Source organism: Suncus etruscus, chromosome 6 (assembly GCF_024139225.1).
Source record: "Suncus etruscus isolate mSunEtr1 chromosome 6, mSunEtr1.pri.cur, whole genome shotgun sequence".
Classification (NCBI taxonomy): domain Eukaryota; kingdom Metazoa; phylum Chordata; class Mammalia; order Eulipotyphla; family Soricidae; genus Suncus; species Suncus etruscus.
The window spans coordinates 15,851,899-15,860,750 of record NC_064853.1 but is presented as its reverse complement, the minus strand read 5'-3'; the positions used below and the strand labels follow the sequence as shown (position 1 = coordinate 15,860,750).

The following is an 8,852-nucleotide window of genomic DNA, read 5'->3' as shown; positions in this document are numbered from 1 at the left end:
TCAGGATGGGATTCGAACCACCGACCTTCTGCATGAAAGGCAAACACCTTACCTCCATGCTATCTCTCTGGCCCCATGGTAAAGCACTTAATATGACATATTTTTATTTACAAGAAAAACATTGTGTATTTGTGTGGGGCAAGTGCCAGGGATCAAACCCAGAGTCAACTTTTTGGGGGAAGGTTCACATTTCAAATCAATTTTTTAGAGTTTACTTTTTCAAATTTATGTTTTAGAGTTTCATTTGCTGAAAACAAATGATTGATGAAATAATGCAACATCTTAAACTCCAGGAAATGGCATGGTATTCCAACCTTCTATGGATACTATTGCATGATCAGAGAAAAAAAAATTTTTTTTTTTTGGTTTGGTTTTGGTTTTTGGCCACACCTGGTGATGCTCAGGGGTTACTCCTGACTCTGTGCTCAGAAATCACTTCTGGCTAGCTCAGGGGAACATATGGGATCAAACATATGGGGATCAAACCTGGGTCTGTCCCAGGTTGGCTGCATGCAAAGCGCTACCACTGTGCTATCTCTGTGGTCCCAGAGACAATTGTATTATTTATTATTATTATTATTATTATTATTATTATTATTGTTATTATTTTGGTGGGCCATACCCGGTGACGTTCAGGGGTTACTTCTGGCTATGCACTCAGAAATCGCTTCTGGTCTCCCAATTCTTACCACAGGCTGTGTTCTTTACAGACTGTATAGAAAGAGGAGTACAGTAAATGCACCCCATATACACCTAAACCAAGGCTCTTTACCTGGTCTGTATTGTGAATTGGGGGACAAAAAAAAAAAAAAAAAAGAAATCGTTCCTGGCTTGGGGGACCATATGGGACCCTGGGGGATCAAAATGTGGTCTATCCTAGGTTAGTGTGTACAAGGCAAATACCCTACCGCTTGCGCCAACATTCAGGCCCCCAGAGACAAAATATTGAAATATACCTACTAATATATATATATAAAAAAAGAAAATATACCTATTAATATATGGTTCTCTCACCAGTGGTGGGATTGGTGCTGAGACATTGTATGTCAAAAATTCAACTCTGAGGGCCCGGAGAGATAGCACAGTGGCGTTTGCCTTGCAAGCAGCCGATCCAGGACCAAAGGTGGTTGGTTCGAATCCCGGTGTCCCATATGGTCCCCCATGCCTGCCAGGAGCTATTTCTGAGCAGACAGCCAGGAGTAACCCCTGAGCACCACCGGGTGTGGCCCAAAAACCAAAAAAAAAAAAAAAATTCAACTCTGAATAACTTTGTAAATCCTGGTGCATTAATTAAAAACAACAACAATGATTATGATTTGGAAAAAAGAAGGAAGAAAAAATTTAATGTCTTCTTTACAATTTCACAATGAAATTGTGCAATCGGATCAGTGAGTATTTCTTCCTTTAGAATAAAGCAAGAGAATATGTTGAATCACATCCAATTTGGATAAATAAAAGTAAAAAGAAATGTAGATATATACACATATTAATATATGCTATGTACAACATATACTAAGACTATATAAGATACAGTAATTTAATATATTGATTAAATTGAATTACTCACATGTGTGAGACAAAATTTTTATTTAATTATTTCATTAAAGAACTGTGAGGAGCCGGGAGAGTAGAACTCCCCCAGTGTTGCTATGCATTGCCTGCTTGCCTTCATGCCTGCCTGATTGTGAAGAATGGGAACCGAAACCAGAAAGTCTGCAAAGGACAGGCCAACAGGATATACGCAGCTCAAAAAAAAAAAAATATGTCAGGGACAAACAGTTCTTGCCAGTTCTCACTGTGATCAAGAAATCATGGCCATGAAAAAGGAAATAGTGTCATACAGGTTTATGAGTACCAGTAACAAAACCTTTTACATCAGTAGCATAAAGAACAACATGTTACTTAAGAATTTAACTGTTGGTCTCTGGTAATCTGTAACTGTCATCTGAAAATGTGTACGTGACATCCGTGATTTGTGGTTTTTTCACTCAGCCCCACTAACTTCACCCGGCTCTACTGAGGGCTGTGAGCAAAAGACTAATCTGGCGAAATATGATTGGTGATAGCCATGCCTTTCCCTACCCCCGCTTCCCCATCGCTGAAAAGTATATAATCACATCCTGCCTGAAATAAAACTACTCTTGATTTCTCTTTTGATCTCATGAGTCATTACTAACTTTTGCCTCCACAGGTACTCAGAAGAGCACGAACCCTATCACGTTGTGTGGCTCTCCACAGGTTTCCTCACTGCTGGCCAGTGTAGGATAGGGCCCCCGATATAGGGGTCCCCTCTGGGGAGCCACATCTGGCGCCCAACGTGGTTTTCCTGCTCTTCTCCCTCGTCGCCGGTCGTTCCCGGGAATTCTCCGCGTCTCCCTTTTCTTTCCGTGAAGGGTGAGTTTCCCTTGCGCAGACGCGTTAAGAATTTCATGCATGCATCCCTCAGGGTGACTCTTCGTCTCCCTCCCAGGCGACCCCCGCCTTCTGGCCTCTCGTCCGTTGGGACCCCATATATCTTTCCTCTCCCTCCTCTTTCTTCTCGCTATGGGCTCTACACTCAGTACCGAGGAAAAATTCGTTCAATCCCTTCAGGATGAACTTATATCCAGGAAGGTTCATGTTTCTAAGGCAGACCTTTATCAATTTTTAAACATCCTTCATAAAGCTTCCCCTTGGTTTGTGTTTACCGCCCCTAAGATCGCCCTTCCACTTGGTTGAAAATTGGGCAGGATTTGACGGATTTTTGTAACACACAAAATGATTCTGCTTTTAAGGACTGCATTCTTCAATATTGGAAACTCCTCGATGGCCTTATTACTGCAGCTCCTATCTCTTCCTCCTGCGCCGCTATCATCAAAGAGGGACAGGCTATCCTTACTAATGCTTCACGTTCTCATACTCCCTCCTCTCCCATGTCCCCCTCGCCTGAGACCTTTCGGCCCCCGCCATACGCCCCTGTTCCTGCAGATTCCTCTGCCTCGTCCTCTTTCGTTGCCATTACTCAGGCTCCTTCTCCCGACCACCTCTCTCCTGAAGACGCAGCCACGCTTGACGCAGCGGCTGCTGCTTACACTGCCCGCTCCCCGTCTGACCCCCCTGCTCCCTCCCACAGCTTTTCTCCTCCCTCCACTGCCTCACAGCTCCAGCACACCATTGATAAACTCTGCTCTTCTCTCAATCAAGTTCTCTCTAAGCTACAGTCCCCTAGTCCTCCTCAGGTTTACCCTGCCCTCCTTAACGCCCTTCCCTTTGCCCCCGCTGTCGGCGCGGGCGCCACTGGAGATCCTCCTGTCGCGCTATCACTGACATTGAGGGAAATTTTCTGGGTGAAAACCCACTCCTGAAACAGCGCCCAGGCCAGTCAAAAAACTCCGGCAAGGGTCGCCCCCAGACCCCGCACCAACAGCCTCACATTCCTTTTGTCCCAGCCACTGGGGGAACGACTGGGACTCCCTCTCGCCAAATCCAAGTTCACTATCAGCGCCTCCCCTCCCAAACCCAGAACTGCGACCCTCAACCTCCTCCCTCTTCCGGGCCACCCCCGGTTCAGCAGGACTTGACTTGTGTTCCGCCACCCCCCTCTTATTAACTCCTCAGGGTGGTGTCTACTCTATTCCTACCGGTGTTTATGGACCACCTCCTCCTGGTTATTTTTTCATGATCATTGGTCGCGCTTCCTCTACCATTGATGGTCTTATCATCTCTCCTTCTATCGTTGATGGTGATTACTCTGGTGAGATTTTTCTTAATGCTACCGCTCCTTTTAAATCAGTTCAGGTCGTCCCCGGCACTCGCATTGCCCAAGCTCTTCCCTTGCCCCTAGCGGTGGAGCTGCCTGCCCTGCCCCAACCGCGGGGCGCCACTCATCCCGGTTCTTCTGATGTTTATTGGATAAAAACCATCTGTCGCGAACGCCCCTCTTCTATCCTTTCCCTCACCATCCAGGGCCGCCTCTTCCATGGCCTCTTGGATACCGGGGCTGATACCACCTGCTTTTCTCCTTTGGATTGGCCTCCTGATTGGCCTCTTTGTCCCTCTCCTGACCCTATCTCTGGGGTCGCCGGTACCGCTAAAAAGGTTCAGCTCAGCGCCCACCGGTTAATCTGGCAGGATGAGGATGGTGATACTGGCTTTGTCCGCCCTTATGTCATTCCTGATCTGCCCATCAACCTATGGGGTCGAGATCTTATGGATCAAATGGGCCTCGTGCTGCTTAAATGCAGAAACAAGCATGTCCTTGACCAAATGCTTGCTCAAGGCTATGTTCCTTCTAAGGGTCTTGGCAAATATCTTCAGGGTGTCACCAAGCCAATTTCAGTTTCTCCCCGCTCTGGCCGTCAAGGTTTAGGGTTCCCCTCTGCCCCTAAACGGCCTTCTATCTATGCCCTTTTCAATCAACCTCCTGCCTCCTCCTCCCTTCCTTCAATTTCACCTGACCCTCGACCTTCCCTCCGCATCTCTTGGAAATCTGATGACCCTATTTGGGTCTCTCAATGGCCCCTTACATCCGAAAAACTTGCTGCCGCCATCTCCCTTGTTCAAGAACAACTTGCTGCCGGTCACATTGAACCTACCACTTCCCCCTGGAATACCCCCATCTTTGTTATCAAAAAGAAGTCTGGGTCTTGGAGGCTCCTTCACGACCTCAGACGCATCAACGCTTCCATGCATCCCATGGGGGCTACTCAGCCTGGATTACCTGTTCCCACAGCCTTTCCTGCTAATTCACATAAAATCATTCTCGATCTTAAGGATTGCTTTTTCTCTATCCCCCTTGATCCTCACGACTGTCCTAGATTCGCCTTTTCTCTCCCTCCGATTAATGCTACTGGTCCCGCTGCCCGTTACCATTGGCGGGTGCTTCCTCAAGGAATGGCTAACAGTCCAACACTCTGCCAGGTTTATGTTGCCTCCTATATTAATCCTTTTCGTTCCTTATATCCCTCTATCACCTTCTATCATTACATGGATGACATCCTCCTTCTAGGCCCCGATGAAGCTGCACTTCTTAAAGCGGCTCAACATCTTGTTGCCTCCCTTCAGGCCCATGGCTTCTCCATCTCCAAAAATAAAATTCAACTTCATCCTCCCCATCTTTTCTTAGGTTTTGAGCTCCTCCCTTCCTCTGTCCGTACTCAAAAGCTTCAGCTTCGTACCTCACATCTAAAAACCTACCATGACTTTCAACAGTTGTTAGGAGATATTACCTGGCTCCGTCCCTATCTTAAGCTTTCCACCGGGGACCTCAAACCACTCACTGATCTCCTCCAAGGAGACTCTGACCCTACTTCCCCTCGTAGCCTCACCCCAGCAGCAAAACAGGCTCTCACACTTGTTGAAAGGGCCATCCAGACACAGTCTCTCTCCTACTACAACCCTGATCAACCCCTTCAACTCATTATCCTTGCCACTACCTTTGCACCTACCGGCGTTTTCTATCAAACTGCACCACTCTTCTGGATTCATCTTCCCTCTACCCCCTCTAAGGTCCTAGCCACCTATCCTGATCTGGCCATTTCTCTCCTACAACATGGCCTCACACTTTCTGTTAAACTCTTTGGTCTTCATCCACACTCCATTACTTTACCTTACTCACCGCAAAATCTCTCCTATTTACAGCAAAACTCTGTAGATTGGGCCCTTTTTCTCTCTAATTATACCGGAAACATTCTCTCTCACTACCCTTCTGACAAGCTCATTCAGTTCCTCAATCGCCACCCTGTTGTCTTCCCATCTCTCTCTAAGCACTCCCCCATCCCAGATGCAACCCTTGTCTTCACAGACGGCAGTTCCTCAGGTACCGCAGCCATCTCTGTCAATGGCTCTCTCTCCACCTTTCCCTCTACTTTTTCCTCAGCTCAACATGTTGAACTTTATGCTGTTTTACAAGCCTTTACTCTAGTTTCTTCCCCTTTTAATCTTTACACAGATAGTGCCTACATCGCTCACTCTGTTCCCCTTTTAGAAACTGTTCCTTTTATCAAACCTACTACTACCGCTTTTCAACTTTTCGCCCAAATTCAGCAACTTATTCTTGCCCGATCTTCCCCCTTTTTCATTGGGCATATTCGAGCCCATTCCTCCCTGCCAGGCCCCCTGGCACTAGGTAACGCTTGCGTCGACGCAAGCACTAGACCCTCCACCGTCACTATTATGGCCTCCTTTGCCCTCTCTCCTTATGAAAGAGCCCAGCAGGCTCACTCTCTTCACCATCTTAATGCTCAAACTCTGCGCCTAAAATTTTCCATCACCCGAGAGCAGGCCAGAACTATTGTTAAACAGTGCTCGCAATGTGTTTCACTCCTCCCTGAACCTCACACGGGAGTTAACCCCCGCGGACTCACTCCCGGTGCCCTATGGCAAACCGATGTCACTCACTTCCCTTCATTTGGATCCCTTAAATTTATACATGTCACCATAGACACTTTTAGTGGATTTCTGCTTGCCTCCCTCCATACTGGTGAGGCTGCCAAAGACGTTATTTCCCATTTCTCTCACTGTTTTTCTGTTATTGGTACCCCCAAAACCATCAAATCAGACAATGGCCCTGCATATGTTTCTTCAGCACTTAAATCCTTTCTAGCCAAGTTTGGCATTCTTCATAAATTCGGCATCCCCTTCAATCCCCAGGGCCAGGGTATTATTGAAAGAGCTCATTCCACCCTCAAAAACATGTTATATAAACTCTCATCCAAGGATCTTCTTTTTCAAGGCCATAAAGTTACCCCTCGGTTACTTCTTAACCATGCCCTTTTTGTCCTCAACTTCCTCACCCTCGACGCTGACGGAAAATCAGCAGCTGACAGGCTCTGGCATCCGGCCACAGCCTCCTCTTTTGCAACAGTTCTTTGGAAAGATGTGCGTACCGGTGCCTGGCTCGGACCACATCCTGTACTTATCTGGGGAAAAGGACATGCCTGTGTGCATAACCCCGAAACTGAGGAAACCAGATGGCTTCCTGAACGCCTCATCAAGCCGTTTACCCCGCCCAGGGACTCGGCCCCTGAGGCCCCTTTATCTGCTCTCTCCACAGATTCTGCTCCATCCTGCTCCTCGGATTCTACAGTCCCTGCTGCATCCTGCTCTTCTACATCTCCGGACATCACGCAACATGCCTCTGCTTTGGATCCCCTTGCCCCTCCTTTTAGCCCTCCTTCCACTTCTCCCTGATTCCTTTTGTGCCGCCCCGCCTTCGCCCTATACACTCTTTAACTATACTTGGCTCATTTTTAATGAAGCCGGTGACGTCGCCAATGCCTCCAGCATCCTCTCCACCTCTCCCTCCTGGGAACCCCTTTTCGTTGACCTCTGTGCCCTCGCTCTTGGAGCTAACTCGGACTGGGGCACCCCCTCACATTTCTTACCCCAAGATTACCCCATCGATTCTGCCAACCAAGCCCAATTTGGCTGTGGCAATCGCGCCGCCCGTGAAAATCTCCGATCAGAACCCCTCTACGTCTGCCCCGGCGACCATCGCCCTCGTGCTCTCTCCTTCACTTGCGGCGACTCTTCTCATTTCTTCTGCAAAGCATGGAACTGCGAAACATCCGGCGACGTTTCCTGGTACCCCTCATCCACTTGGGACTACATCACCGTTTTAAAAGCACCCTCCCCCAACCTCTGTCCTTATGGTTATTGGTGTAACCCCCTTGTCATTTCCTTTACCACTGCTGGCCGCAGTGAGCATCGCTGGCATTCCCCCCATCGCTGGGGCCTTCGCCTCTATACTTCCGGTACTGATCCCGGCCTCCTTTTCTCCATCCAACTCCGTAAGGAACTTCCCCACTCTTCCGGCCCTGTCCCTCTTGGCCCTAATATTGCCCAAGCACCCATTCTGCCCCCCCCTTCTTTTCAAAGTAGTTCCTCCTTTGCTTTAGTTCCCCCTCCCTCCCCTTCTTCCCCCACCACCCCTACCCCTCCTTCCCTTCAGCTTACTCTTCCCCCCAGCATTCCCTCTGATTCTGCCTGCCTACTTACTCTTATGAATGCCTCTGCCATGGCCATTCCTGACCCTGCCTTTACCCATTGTTGGATTTGTTTTTCCCCCCAACCTCCCTTTTATGAGGGTGTCGCCGTCACTGACCAACTCTGGTCCACCACTGATGAACATATGCTGCCTTGGGGGCTCGATAACGCCCATGCCATCACAGTTGCCCAAGTGGTTGGTTCCGGACTCTGTATCCACCCCAATGGTACCCGTCTGCCACCCCAACTTCGTGACACTTGCAACTCCTCTCACCTTGTCTACCCCCCACTTAAAACCACTGACCCCCCCCGTTACCTTGTTGCCCCCAACGGCACCTATTTTGCTTGTGCCTCTGGCCTCACTCCCCATATTATCGAGGGCCCTTTCCATGCCTCCACTGATTATTGTGTTCTTATTCTCCTTCTCCCCCGCCTCTCCGTGCATCGCACTGAGGACCTCCTTCTCAGCCGTCTCCCTGGTCCTGGCTTCAGCCGCCACCGCCGTGAGCCCATCTCTGCCCTCACGGTTGGCATCCTCCTCGCTGTTGGCGCCACTGGTGCGGGTACTGGCATCGCCTCCCTCGTTGAAACACGCGGCCAATTTGCCCACCTCGAAAACTTACAACGTGCCGTTGATGCTGACATTGCTGAACTCAAAAAAGGTCTCTCGCACCTCACTAACACTGTTAACTCTCTTGCAGAAATGGTCCTTCAAAACCGCCGTGGGCTTAACCTTGCCTTTCTAAAAGAAGGGGGGATGTGCGCCGCCTTAAAAGAGGAATGCTGTATATTTAAGGATGAAACTGGTCTGGTTAGAGATAGCATTAAAAGAGTTGAGGAAAGTCTTGAGGAGAGACGTAGGGAGCTTGATCAGAGTGAGAGCTGGT

General features: G+C 48.7%; 1 non-coding gene across 1 annotated transcript; it reads left to right on the top strand.

Annotated features, from left to right (window-relative positions):
* The first annotated feature begins 672 nt into the window (after positions 1-672).
* Positions 673-802, top strand: LOC126012630 (small nucleolar RNA SNORA51). The gene has a single exon (XR_007497079.1). It is a non-coding gene; the product is annotated as a small nucleolar RNA SNORA51 (small nucleolar RNA).
* The last annotated feature ends 8,050 nt before the right edge of the window (positions 803-8,852 follow it).